Source organism: Lactuca virosa, chromosome 8, assembly GCF_052849685.1.
Source record: "Lactuca virosa cultivar CGN04683 chromosome 8, Lactuca_virosa_CGN04683_v6, whole genome shotgun sequence".
Lineage (NCBI taxonomy): Eukaryota > Viridiplantae > Streptophyta > Magnoliopsida > Asterales > Asteraceae > Lactuca > Lactuca virosa.
Window position 1 is genome coordinate 189,907,728 of NC_136433.1, and position 14,679 is coordinate 189,922,406.

The 14,679-nt window shown below is 36.7% G+C and overlaps 1 pseudogene across 1 annotated transcript; it reads left to right on the plus strand.

Moving 5' to 3' along the window:
• The first annotated feature begins 4,539 nt into the window (after window positions 1-4,539).
• LOC145133202 (UPF0481 protein At3g47200-like) lies at window positions 4,540-6,434 on the plus strand (annotated as a pseudogene). Its single transcript, XR_013718469.1, has 2 exons — window positions 4,540-6,047; window positions 6,122-6,434. The product of XR_013718469.1 is annotated as a UPF0481 protein At3g47200-like (transcript).
• The last annotated feature ends 8,245 nt before the right edge of the window (window positions 6,435-14,679 follow it).

The following is a 14,679-nucleotide window of genomic DNA, read 5'->3' on the forward strand; positions in this document are numbered from 1 at the left end:
CCGATGGCTAGGAGAGCGATCCAGATATAATGATGGCATGTGAGACGGTCTAGTCAGACTGATAGCTCATTATGCATGTTGTGTTTGTTTATATGATATGGTTACATATGTATGACATGGGTATTTTGGGGGAACTCACTAAGCTTCAGGCTTACTTTGTTTACAAAAGAAGCAAGTAATGAGCGAATGGAATAGAGTATAACCACTTAATTAATAGTTTGATTTGTGCTCCATTTTGGAAGTGGGCTAACTTTGTTTACAAAAGAAGCAAGTAATGAGCGAATGGAATAGAGTATAACCACTTAATTAATGAAAAATCATTTTTGTCTCTTAGGATGATTTTAGTTTCATATACCTTATTGTATGGTTCTCCACGCTTACAATCACCTGCCATGTCCATTCTAGCAACAAAAAAATGTTGGTGAACCTGTGAATATAGTCCTGGTGCAATTGTAGTCCCATATTTTAACTTCAACTTCAATCTTGCCATCCTACAAAAATGAAAAAAAAAATCAAGCAGCATTAATTATAATACATATAAACTGTTAGTATTTGTTTTATTGAAATAGTTATAGATAAAGTGACCTAGTAAAAGTGCCAATAAAAACCATATTCATAATTCGCAGCGTACAAATAAAAGAAATTGTAAGGTGCTTGGAACTTCTGACTTCCGCTAAACCGGTTCTCCAGTCTTGATGCTTCCAGAGGATTCCATGGTCTTCTTCTTGCATACATACACAATTTTCAATTGTTCAACGCCTCCAACGAAGTTTGTAAAATGTGCATCAAAGTACTTGATGTATCCTAAACAATCACATCGTTGTAATTAAGGACAAGAATATTAATTGTCAGAAAAGTGTTGGAATTAATAAAATAAGAAATGAAATTCCATATGAAACAAACTTTTTTTAAGAGAATGAGTATTCTTTCAAAGGTCATCTTCCCCAGCATCAAATGCGTTTTTTTAGTAATGAGGTTCATTTGGGTCACAACCCCTGTTGGACTTTTGCAAGAATGATAATGACTTTACACCAAATTAAGGAACAAGGGACAGAAAAGTAAACTTCACAGTGGACAAAATGTAGGTATGAGAGGTAAGGGTAAATGTGGAATATAGGGAGGTTTAACAATCAGAACAGGGAACAGAGAAACAAAGCCAAAAGGTTGAACATTTGTTCACTTTGAAAGAAAAACAAACAAAAATGGGGACATTTCCCATCAATATACACCATGCCCTTTTAAACTAAACTATTGCAAAAAATAAGGAACTGACTCCACACTATTACCAAAAGACCAGGGAACACTTAGCCAACATTGGCATTGACTTATTCCATTCTAGTACTACTTAATAAAACAAAATAAAAATGTGCAGAGACTAAAAATATGACCAACGCTCTGAATTACTTTAACAACCCCTTGTCTGATACACAGTTGAAAATACCATCAACATTAATTTGAGACCTGAAAAGATCCCAATATTTGAATAAATTGCTTCCAAGTGTAGAAAGAAATCTAGGGCACACACATGGAGAAGAAGAGAAGAATCTTCGAACTTGATGCCTCCATGAAGACATAATCCACATCCACCTAGCCATGGTGGCCTGTGGTGGCAGGAGGCATCACACACCGGCGGCTGGAGGCTGCCGGTGGTGGTTTTATGGTGGTTCACAGTGGTGGACAAAAAGAAAAAATCATATAAACAAAAACTAATGACTTGGAAAATATGAATCTGAATACCATACACATTACAACACCCACACATACAACCACAACCACCTAATGGTTGTGGGTGGTGGCAGAGAAACACGTCGGTAGCCTAGGTTGCCGGCCATGACGGTAGGTGGTGCTTGACGGAAAAAAAAACAAAAAAGAAGGAGAATAAAAGAATAGGAATTGATACCTTAGGCTGGAGCAAAGTTTGTCTTTAGGTCCTCTTCCTGCTTCTCCCTCGATAGTTACTCAAAAATCCGACAGCCCTACACAAAATCTCGAACAACTCCCTCTCTAGCCATTAGGATGAACGAATGGAAGATTAGGGTTATTTTGGGATGCTAAGGGTTTGGTTAGAAGGGATGTAAGAACTAAATATGAGCAATCGGACCTAACAGAAGAGCCCAAGGGGACCCCTACATCAAAATGTGGATGCCAATTAGGGTTTTATTTTCATGTAGAGGATGTAGTGGGAGGTTTTCTTGCAGTGAAAAGCCTGAGTTGTGTTAGACGAACAAAGAAGGGTTGGAGGTGCTGGAGGTGGGTGAAGACGAAGGCCCAATGGTTTCTTTCTTGCTAATTCAAAGATTAGCGTCGATGAAAGAAGGTGAAGGCATCAGTAGAGGGAACAAGGGAGACTGGTCAAACAGGCGGGGGTTTTAATTTTTGGGGATTCCATTTCCCCCCCTTGGCTATTAAAACTATAAAACGACATGCTTAGATGACACACATTTTATAAAAAGCGCCCTCCGTGTTTTTTTTTCGACACTAATTTTAGGGCAGGCAAAAATACGCGTCCTAAATCCTTCAAATTTCTGCAGAGATGACATTATTTTTAGGTCACACCCTTTTGCGTATCATAAATCAATGTGTGTCGTAAATCGCGTGTCATTAAAGGTCTAATTTCTAGTAGTGAGTACCGGTTGAAAGAGACCGAAGGGGTTGAAATATACTCAGATATATTTGACTGGATGTATGTATGGTATGGGGTATTTTGGGGGAGCTCACTAAGCTTTGTGCTTACAGTTTTCAGTTTACGTTTCAGATAATTCCAGCTCGAAAGGGAAGGGTCTTGCTTGATCATACCGCATCTGCCCATGTTTTCCCGCATTCATGTGATTTTCGGATTTGTACTCTGATATTATGATATTATGATATACTCTCGACTGTTTTTATATAATCATCGTATGATTCATCGAAATGAATTTAAAAGCGAAAATTTTATTTGAACTTTTGGATGTTACAACATATGCTTGAGTTGTTATAGACCATTCAACATAAATTTGAAACTACAGTAAGTGTTTTGAATTTATTTTAAATATCAACTTTCTACTTTGTTTGTATACATTTATCTAATTTGTTTATTTTGTTTTCTGTTTCAGAGCATGTATGAATTTGCTTCGCTAATCAAATTAAAATTATTGCCATGAAACTACTTCCTAGTTTAATTGGCAAAGACTTAGAGAATCAGACATAACTCGATAATAGACTAAATTTAATATTAATTTTTTTGTGTTAATCAACATTAAGATGAGTGTTGAATGCTATAATCGAAACAAAATGAAAGTAAAATGCTATAATTGACATTAAAATGAAAGTTGAATGTTTTAATTGAAAGAAATGAAAGTAAAATGCTATAATCAACACGAACATGAAAGTTAAATGCTATACTTGAAAAAAATATGAAAATAATAGATCCTTTTACAAAATTATACTTTGAGAAATATTATAGTAAATTATTTTGAATGTTGTTTTAAAAAATGCACAAAGAAGAGTGCAGTACAACATGAATGTTTGTTTTGATATTATAGTGAATTTATACACCTGGAAACTGGAAACTGGAAACTGGAAACTGGAAACTGAAAAATTGGAAACTTGAACAAATATACTAGAAATTTTGTAATTTTTTGCTATTTGTATGATGGTGCGGTTTATTTTAAATGGTGTGATTTTATTTAATGGTACGAATTTAATTAATGGTTAGTTTTGTTTAATAGTGTGTAACTATTTAATGATCCTACTATTTTATTGATGTTGTTACGGTTTATGGTGTAAAGTCAATTCACGCTTGTTTTTTTTAATAGTACGTAAATATTTAATGTTGCGAAAGGTCTTAAGGTGCGGTTGATATTTAATGGTGCGACGTATTATTGATGCGGGTGAGATTTAATTGGTGCGGTGTCTGGATTCCAAGAGGCCGTTTATCGGTGTTTATCGGTGCGGTGATTTGACCTTTTAGTGTGGTTTAGGTAACCACATCATTAAATGATGGTATTTAATGGTGCTTAGATTGTTGTTGCGGGTGAATCTCGCACCAATTAATCATTCTAACCACATCAACAATGTATTATGTACTAGTGATAACCGGCGATGTGTCGCTGCTAAAGTCAATAACAACAACATTTGATATTATTATCCGCGATAACTATCACCGCTATTGCTCTCTTTTCTTGTTCTGTCATGCTGTGACACTTGGCGCCTAGAATTTGATGCGGGCCGGTGTGGTCATCATGCCGACCCTCATGAGAGGGTTCACGGGGCACCATGACATCTCAACATCATGGTTGGGAGCAGGGTGTCTCACGTCGTGAAACCCGTCCATCTCAGCATCGCGGCTGATGGGTGATCAGGTGTGCTTGAATGAAAGCTGCCTGAAGGTGCGCAAGTCTATTTTTCCAGATTTACAATATAGCCCTCTAATATTTCAATGTATATGACTGAATGTGAACACTAATATGAAGTCCAACACTCAGGACTGGTACCATGTACTACGTTAATTATAGATATGGGGCCAAAATTTAATATTGAAGCTACCTTGAAGGGACATCTTCCGCTCAAAATTTTGCTAGCTAATTAAATAGTTACTATGATAAGTTGATTATTCCTTCTTGCAAATTTGTAATCTGTAACCTTTTTCATTGTGATCAATTCGTGTAGCTATATCCTACAAGTCTGCAGTCATCAACAACAATCGTTATGGGAGCAGAAGCTGGCCATTATGAAAGAAAGAGCATTCACGAGTCCATCAGATTACTCATAGAAGGTGAATCAATACGACGGGGTCAATTCGAACAAACTAATGTCACAATTTGTATGGTACCTGATACACTCAGAAATCTCAACCCAACCGCCTATACACCTCTAATAGTCTCAATTGGTCCTCTTCACAAAGAGAACCCACATCTAAGAGCTATTGAGGTGCAAAAAGTGACTCACATGTATAGACTATTTCTTCGAACTAAGGAAACCACGGGGAAGGCTATAGAGCAAATAAGTTATGATTGCGCACAGCCAGTGCTTGGGCTTCTAACACGTGCAAGAGCTTGCTATGCACCAAGTCTTACAAACTATGAAGATTTCAAGCTGGCTGAAATGATGGTTATTGATGGTTGTTTTATACTTGAACTTCTCTACACGTTCAAGTATGGAATTGGAGAGGGTGATCCAATTTTCGACAATATTCTGGTGATGCGTGACATTCAACACGACCTGCTGCTTCTAGAAAATCAAATGCCTTTCTTTATTCTTGAAATATTGTTTACGATCAATATTTTTTAATGTACTTCGTTAACTGACCTTGTCTTTTATTTCTTCAAGGATATGAATATCATAAATAATAGCCAACTTACCACAATTGATGGAACAGACACAGTAGAGCCTTGTCATATCCTTGGGCTTCTTCAACACTGCTACAGGCCCGTAGCTACTATGCGAGGCCGATTTCCAAATATCTCTTACTCTGCAACTGAAATCGTTCGTGCAGGAGTCACATTCAAGGAACAAACTGAAGAATATTCTCCACTTGCAGTGAAATTTATACAACCCTCTCTTGTTCCGGGGTTGGGTACTCTATTTGTTAGAGAAACCTGTTTGAAAATTCCAGTATTGTGCATCCAAGACACCACCGCGTCGTTCTTGAGGAATCTCATTGCCTATGAACAGTGCTACCCATTCAGTCGTCATTATGTTACCTCTTTCGCCTTCCTCATGGACAGGCTCATTGACACTAAAGATGATGTTTCGTTGCTTGTGAAAGCAAAAGTCCTTCAACACAAACTGGAAGCCATCGAAGATGTAACAAATCTCTTCAACAATATTTGCAAAGGTGTCGTCCTTCGGGAATTTTATTACACTGAGGAATGGAGACAATTGGATAAATATTGCAAGCGTTTCCGGCCTAGCATATTAATTTGATTGAATCGCCTCTATAGAAGTACTACATGGAAAACGTTGTCGGTCATTGCTGCCATGATCCTGTTCGCCCTAACATTACTCCAAACTATCTATACTGTTAGAAATGTTTGAGATGTTAGAGAGCAGTTTGAAGATTGACTAAAGTAAGTTCTCTGAACTTGTTGAGTTTTGAAATTTTCTGTTGACGTTACATACCCTTTTTTTTTGTTGCTTCTAGGGATACTTTTGGTCATTTTAATCTGGTTGCTGTTGAAGTTTGACTAATAGTTGGTTCTCTTGGCGTTGCCTCCGATTGGTTGCATTACTGTTACCTTTGTAGAATGTGGTTGGGTTTCGAAGGTGTTAATTACGTACTGCAGTGTTATTGGTGTTTGATTTGTCTTGTTAATTCCTTGTCTTCAAGGAGATTAGTTGTTTAATTGTATTATTTCTAGCATGGTCGTCTGTTTGGCTGGTTAGCATTTCCTCTACTAGTTTCTGTCACGTGTTGTTTTTCTTCTACTTTAAGATCATGTGGTGGTTGTTTGTTCTGTTTTGTTTCATATTCCTTGCATCATTTCCGACATCCTGCTGCTTATCTTGTCTTAATATATATGTTTCCACGCCATTCAATTTTTTTTTAATATTATCTAAATGGAAAGTTTACTATCAACGCCTTACCATTTTAACATTTAAAGGATAATTGAGTAATCTAACCTTATAAACTACCCTTTTCACAAAAATGACCTAATTTTTTTTGGTAAAGTAGCCACATTCTCCGAAACAAATTGTTCCAGAGAGGTCATCGGAATTCCAGAATACGGTTCCGGACCATGGTTCCGGAATAGATTTGATTTTTTGATTTTTATTTTAGTTTTTTGTTTTTTTTTTTGCATGTAAGTTTTGCTTTCATAAAATGTACAATTTTTTATTTTATAAAATGTATAATTTTTTGTTTTATAAAATATTAAATACAATTTAAATGAACAAACAACTAATAAATATATAAATAAATAATTGATATGTACGTCATATTACAAATATGATGTTCAAATTATCTTTGTGATTGTACCCCAAAATATTTCCGCTAATCGTTTTCTATAACCCATAATCCATGGACCGGTCATTTTACCCTCTATAAAAATCGATTTCCCGGTGATCAACGCCTCCAACAACTAACACAAAAACAACCACAATCTCTTCTGTTGTCAATCTATTGTGGTGTGTTTAGGGCATTTTTGAGGGTCGCCTTGAATCTCTCAAATGGGATTGAATCAGTTGGTTTGGTACCCCAGTAGTTGTCTCCTACTAGCAGTTTATGGATACGGACTCTCAGACCTATAAACTAATCCTCATTTTTTGAACAGGAGCCACCCTTCTAATGACTATCATATATAGTCATTTTTAATGTCTTCAAATTTAAAGAACCTAAAAACCAATGAGCTTGTGGTATGTTAATTGGGATGTAAAGCTACAAAAAAAAGGTTAGAAATAATTAATTAGTATATAAATACTCAGGTAATGTAATCCAAACAAAATTATACCGTATCACACTCTGCCGAAGCTGGGTAAACGGATCCATCAGCCATGTCACTCTAGTCATATGTATCAGTGGGGAAAGTTGATGGCACAACCGTTCATCGAGCATCATCTTCTGTACGCTCTAACAGCAATGAGATCCACATCATGATCTGCTGCCAATTAATTTTTTTTACAGTAAAGTAAGTATTATTATTAGAAGCGTAGAATGTAATAAAAAAATAATTATATTACTTACATCACATGACAATCATCCTCCATAACTATCCACATATAACCCTGTCCAAAATTCAAGCGTAGCAAAATCGGTCAAGTAATTGTGAGCAAACAACAGCGAACCATCCGGTTCTTTATATATATAATGTGTACTATAGAATCTACAAGATTGTCCAACGGTGCTGGTTGTTGCCGTGTAACACATTTCCTCTTCATTTGTATCCATGGCGACTTATACCATATGGACATAACTTTTTGGCGTTTAGAACGCCTAAGAGGTGCTTGCACTGGTTTTTTGTATTCATCCTACGGAATCTCTATTACATCCGACGAGAACCACTAGAATGAGTCCTTGATCCTGACAGACGGCGCTCTATGTCTCTCATGCGCCTTTCAGACATTGACTGTCTAGCCCGAAGTTCCTTAACTTCAGCTTGGGATGCAGCTAGCTGTTGCTGCAGAGTCCCATTGGTTATCCTAGTCCTCTCCATAGCTACCTCGAGTTGGCGAATGCGGACCGTGTTAACGCCAGAGTTGGCGTTAATTTCCATGACTCGGTCGATAGATGCTCTACCTTGCTCCACATTCCGAGCTATCCTACGGACCATGATGGGTAGGACTCGATCAGCTGAGCCTCCCTCGCTTAGATTGTAAAAGCTCCGGTCTCCATTTTACGGTATGGGCTGACCTTGCTCATTACTCCAACGGTTCAAGTTTGTTGCCCACAAGGGTGTGGGACCTCGAAATGCTGGTCGAGGGTTAAGGTTTGGGTTTGGGTTTTGAGCTACTGAGGGTAGGTTGTTGACTTCTGGCTCTGAGTCAGAACCATCAAAAAAAGCCTTCAGCTTGGTGATCATCCAAAGGGATTGGGTGATCATCTTCTGGCTCTTCTCCCAGCCATCATGCATTGCCGTTGTTGGGATAGTATGGATCTCCGGGAAGATGGAATCCAGCCATGATATCTACGTGAGAAAAGGGGTAAAGAAATAGTTAATAGACGACCTAAGTAGATAATTATAAGATGATCTTTATTAGTCACTTCAATACTTTCATAATGCATACCCGTTATATGAAATCAAAACAGGATATACCTTCGAATAAGTGATCCTAACTCCAAATCCACAACCAAACAAGGAACAGGAAGAAAAGCAAAGATCACAGATTCTAAGTCTATAAGATCCTAGTCACATATAACCTTAGCGTATCCACTTAGCAGTTATTGACCTACTAATAAAAACCTTTAATTCTCAAATAAGCAATTATAGTAACACAAAATACTCCTATAGTATTTTAAGTTTATGTTCTGTTCTAATGTTTTCATTGTAGTATTGTTGGTAAGTTTTTAGACTTGTTGCAACCTCACAACCACCATTAGGCACATGCTAGTCACTCCTCGGATAATATAGTTGATCAGTCTATATCTTCCCAGGGTTGACTATATGTCTCTAAGTCTAATTGTGATGTCCAACAATCGTAATACTTTTATTCTGTCCTAGTGACACTGATTTTAGGATGAATGCAGGTATGTATACTTGGTTCAATATTTTATTATTTAAAAGTATAAACTCTTGGTAAGAGTATTTTAATCCCGTTATGTTTATAGTTTGTATATCTTTTATGGGTTGATATACTCGATTCACAATAAACAAAGCTCTAATACCAATCTGTCACACCCCAAAACCGGAACGGCGGAAACGTTCGGGGGTAGAGGACGTCATGTTCAGTATCACAACAATGTATAGTAGTAAACAAGCAACAACATCATCCATTGCATTAATAGTATAATTTCATACAAGTGTGTTCTGTAAAGTTATAAGACACCAAAAATGTAAATCAAAATATGAGACGAGTCTTGAACGACCTCCATCTTCCCAAAATCCTGGCATCGGTACCTGTCTACTAATGACCTGAGAATACAAGTTATTTTGAAAGAGTTTATCAGCTTTAAAGCTGGTGAGTTCATAAATATTTTAATGTCATTGTTTGTATGAAAGTGTTTGTATGTACTTGATGTATAAGTTTGTAAATGTTTGTAATTGTTTGAATCTCCTAGAAAACCCTATGTTTTCTACTAAAAGTAGCCTTCTACCAAGGCATCAAATGTTTGTATGTATGTCTCTTGTAAGAGTATGTATTTTCCCAAATCTGACTATCATTAACCAAAAATATAGTTTTTACATACTGTTCATTGTGTGAAGATCACAAAGTGAATGCAATGGGGAAATAAAATAGTACTGTAGTGTTGTATTAAGTAACTACTGCTGTACTAACTACCTTAAACCAATTGTTTATTTAAAGTACCATGTGATATGCCTGTACCATACTACCGACTAAAAACACGACGATGAAAGACGTCGGAAGAAATGACATTTGGCACCCGTAGACTTGTAAGTCCCACTGTAGCGAGCAGCAAGGTGTAGGATAGTCAATCCAGTATATATCTATACACAAATTCAACGCTCTCCTTCTAGGAGACTCTGGATACAAAACGAGCCATGACAGGTGATGCCATGCCCCGTTACGTGGCTCACATAACTGTTGTAATGTTCTTGTATATGTATTGTATGTACTAGCTGTATTGTATGTTCTCTCTCTGTCTAGTATGTATGTATGTTGTCTCTGTTTCTCATAATAGTATGTTCTATCTGTATGTTATGTTTGTTTCTCGTTAAAGTATTCTTTATCTGTATGTTATGTTTGTTTGTCATCATAGTATTCTCTATCTGTATGTTATGTTTGTTTCTCATCATAGTATTCTTTATCTGTATGTTATGTTTGTTTCTCATCATAGTATGTATTGACTCATGTATGAACTGACTCTTTGTATGTTTCATTGTTCTAGTAATAGTATTAGTAACTTCCTAAACTATACCTATTATAGTTTACTAGTAGTGATGTTTGTATGAACATGTTTGTATACCTTTGCTACCCAAAGGTATTGAATTGAAAGAAGGAACTTTTATATCTATATACATATACATAATATATAACTAGGATTCAAACGACCTTCGGACAAACAACAGTTACCCTAAGTCCACAACCAAACAAGGAACATGAAGCAAGGTGAGATAGCAGTCCTAAGTCCTTTCAATCCTACTTATATAACTATATCTATTTAGATATACATTTGACAAAGTATAAGTTTAATAAAAGTATTTAACATGTAAAAGAGTTTTCAAAACAGTTTGAAGTAGTTTGTTTGATAACACAGTTTGAAAAGTAAGAAAATCCATAAGCTTGATAGTTATTAATCACATGTGATTGATATAATAACTATAATAGTTCAACTTGTATCCCCCCCCATAAAAGCATTTAAAATCATTTAAAAGGTTGATTAAGGGGTATGAACTCACCTGTAGTGAGTGGTTTGAAAGAACGGATGGTATAGGATGCTAAGTGTCAAGTGAAGACTTGAGCACACACACGGATCCTATTTAACATAAAATAACACATATATGTATCCAATTAGTCAATTAACAACTAATTTATCAAGTAAAGACACCCTAGGACATGGAAAACACTTTGATTCAAGTGCTAGAAGTACCAAGGGTTACATCTAAGGGTTGTATAGCCACTTAAAGGAGTTTTCGGTCCAAGTGGTATGTTTCTTGGAGTTTTCGGTTCTTGTGGTTTTCGGTCCATATGGTTTTTGGTCCATATGGTTTTCGGTCCAAAGAGGTTTTCGGTCTAAATGGTTGGCCGAAAACTCCTGATCTTTGGTGCATAAGGTGATTTTCAAGGACTTTCAAGTATGTATAGGGGTTCTAAGTTCCATCCAAAGCCTTATGTGCGTTTAAGGTCTTAAAGGCATCTTTCTTTAGGGTTTTCGGTCAAGGGAGATGCACTTGACCGAAAACACCTATTGTTCTTGAGAAATGGATGTTTTCAAGGCCCTAAATTATATATCCTTACTAGATAACAAGTATAGGAGGTAGATACTTACAATATGGAAGCAAAGAAGGGTGTTTTCGGCCCAAAACACTAGTGTGTGTTCTTGGTGTTCTTGGTGAAATGAAGAACACTTGAAGATCTAAGAAAATGGAATGATTTCATGGATGAAATCATGTAAGATCACTAGATAATGGAAGAGATCAACTAAACAAGGAAGGACACACTTACAATCTTGAAGATCTTGACAAAAATTCGGATGATACTTGAGAGAGAATTGTTCTTGACTTGGAAATGGGAAAAAAAATGACAAAAATGACTAAGTGTCATTTATATACCCTTTAGGGTTTTCGGCCCTAACACTATTTTGGGCCAAAAACTCCAAACTGCTTGGAGTTTTGACTTAAATGTTGCACAATTAATCCTAAAGTATACTTCCTCTAATTATCTCTTGAAGTACTAGGCTTTAGAACACTCAAACTGACTCCAAAAAGCTTAAAAATTAGCAAAAATAAATCTGACTTCTATTGAAGTGAATGGTTGTACAAGATAGAAATTTCGGGTTGTCACAATATACTCGAGGTTGAATCTCTCGAACATCTTGAGTTTGGTGATGAAAAAGATGAAGACCTGGTTGAAAATGGTGTTTTAGGACTTCAAGCTATCAGGGAACAACCTGTGAAGGTCGTTTCGGATGCAGATAATCTCAAATGGTCCTCGTTTACGTGGCCATCATCGTTAGCAGAAACGTTCAGATAAAGCCGCGATATGGCAAAAATCAAAAAAAAGCTAACCATCGACGCATTCTGAGCTACACAATCTATTCTTCCACCAATCCCTTCTCTGAGGATCATTTAGATCGATGAAGGTTCACCAACCTGGAAACCTAATGATCTCCCTGAAGAGCCTCTAGTCCCTCTTCCACTATAATTCATCATCACCGAAACCGGTCAACAAATCATCTCTGACTTGAATGAGCCTCCACAAAACAAAGGAAAGAAGATTGCTACTGAATCGGACAGCCCAGTGAAAACGTAAAAAATGTCTTAGGGCTGGTCTCAAGAACAAATAAATCAAGCTTTGGAAGAAAGCGTCAATATTCAAGCACTGAAATACAATCTAAATCCAATGCTAGACATATCTCCTCTTTTTTGAGAAGGATTTATTCACTATATTCACTTTCTTCCCTTCATGCATTATGATCTGCCAACTTAGGATGCCGATTAACTTGACTCCTCACAGTCAATTCTACATCAAGTACGCTCCTCTTCATCCGAATGATGATCCTCAAATAATCATCAGGACAAAGTGTGAGAGATTGAGAACCTTCTACTCCTTTAACGTGCATCCTCAAAAAGAAGTGTGGTCTCGGAAGAAGATTACCAAGATCATTGGATACGGTAACAAGGTTCAGAGCATGTTCCATCTCAACTGTATGTTGTACAGATATTATGTCTCTAGGAACAAAGAAGCAACTATCACCGTCACGGATGCCGACTTTCCCTCAATCAACCCCAATGACATTCTCACCATTGCTGCTAACTTCTCAAATCGCCAAACAGGTCGAGTGAATTTGTTGAATCAATTTCTTGAAGGACTACGTTGCTACATTCTGCAGGTCCGAAATTGAATTTGCTCACTTGTTCAAAACCGATAACGTTTCGGAAAAAATCACTTACGAACTACCTGAACCTCATATCTTAGCAGAAGGCCATATTGAAAAAGTGGAACTCAGCTATGTATATCTCAAAAAGAAGACTAACCGAAAATAATTCTTTAAAGTTCTTCATAAACATTTAGTGTCGACAAAGATCCTTTAGAAGTTCATCTCCAACACTGAAAAAAGTGATTCTCCGGAGCATGTAAAGGAGAAGTTCATCGAACACCTCAAATGGTATTTAGAAGTCTGAAGCTAGCTTCACAGTGCCTATCTCTTTGTCTTTGAGGAAGCCCAGTGAGTTGATTGATTGCTAAGTTTACTTAGGGGATACTGTTGCTACATAAAGTGAACCTCTATAAATCCCAAGCCAAACCAAAAGCAAAGTCAAGTGCAATCCAAGATGTGAAGAGTTCCAAAGCCACTCTTCTTCCGAGATGAAGACTTATCCGAGAGATTCATAGTTTTTAATGTTATAGAGTTCGTATAAGCATTAAATGCTCCTTGTCGTTTTTATTGATTGAACAGTTCATAAGACAAAATCAAGTAAATCGTGTGTGTCATCTTTTCTGACATATCAGATTTACATTCTCCATGCAAGTTTTGTGTTTTGTCTTATTGTCTCTCCTTTCCTATTTAAAGAGATGATTTTTCCATGCATTGTAACCTTGAAGTAGAAATATTCTCTTCATATCAAATACAAAATATCTTGCACGTCAAATCTATTTCTCCATTATTCTTGTTATTCTTAACTTATCTTTACTTTGCTCATATTCACTTTACTTTACTTAAATATTTTGTTGAATACTTTCTTGATCTTCATACTCTCAGACAAGACTGGTTTACTAGACTTGCCTGGACCAAAATATTAGCAGCAGACATTGATCTAAAGTTAATTCAAGGTTTGAGTTTTCAAACCTTGTCCGCACACTAAGTCTTGCACTTTCAGCTTTTGGTTCTTTGAAGTTGAAGAAGGCACTTGTGGTGCTTCATTTTGGTAATCTACCTTCTACCTTTTGGTCTTGCTGAGCTTTTTGGCATTTATAAGTCATAAAGCTCTTACCGTTTTGCCTCATGCATGCTAGATCTAAGCTTTAGAGCCTTTCTTTGCATTGTTGGGTTGTGTAACATGCTTGGGATTCATAAAGTTTGCAACATTATGGATCATTGAGACATCTTCTTCATGTGTGTCCTTGGATCTGAGTTTTGGTGTTAGTTTTGGACTCCAAGCATGAGTCTTGATCTTATTACCTTTCTTTTAACCTAGTTTGTGTCTAAGTCATGCATTGGACATGCATAACTGAAAAGCTAGGATTTTATGGTCCTTAGGATCAAGGAAGGTGCAGTGGAAAGTACCAATGTATGTCTTAAAAGATTAAGAGCTTAATGCTCAAAGTTGATCAGAACCGATCTCACGACGTAGGGAATGGAACCTCACGACATGAGCAAGGTGGTTGTTGCGATTGGAGGATTTTGTTGGATGGGTGAAACTGAGT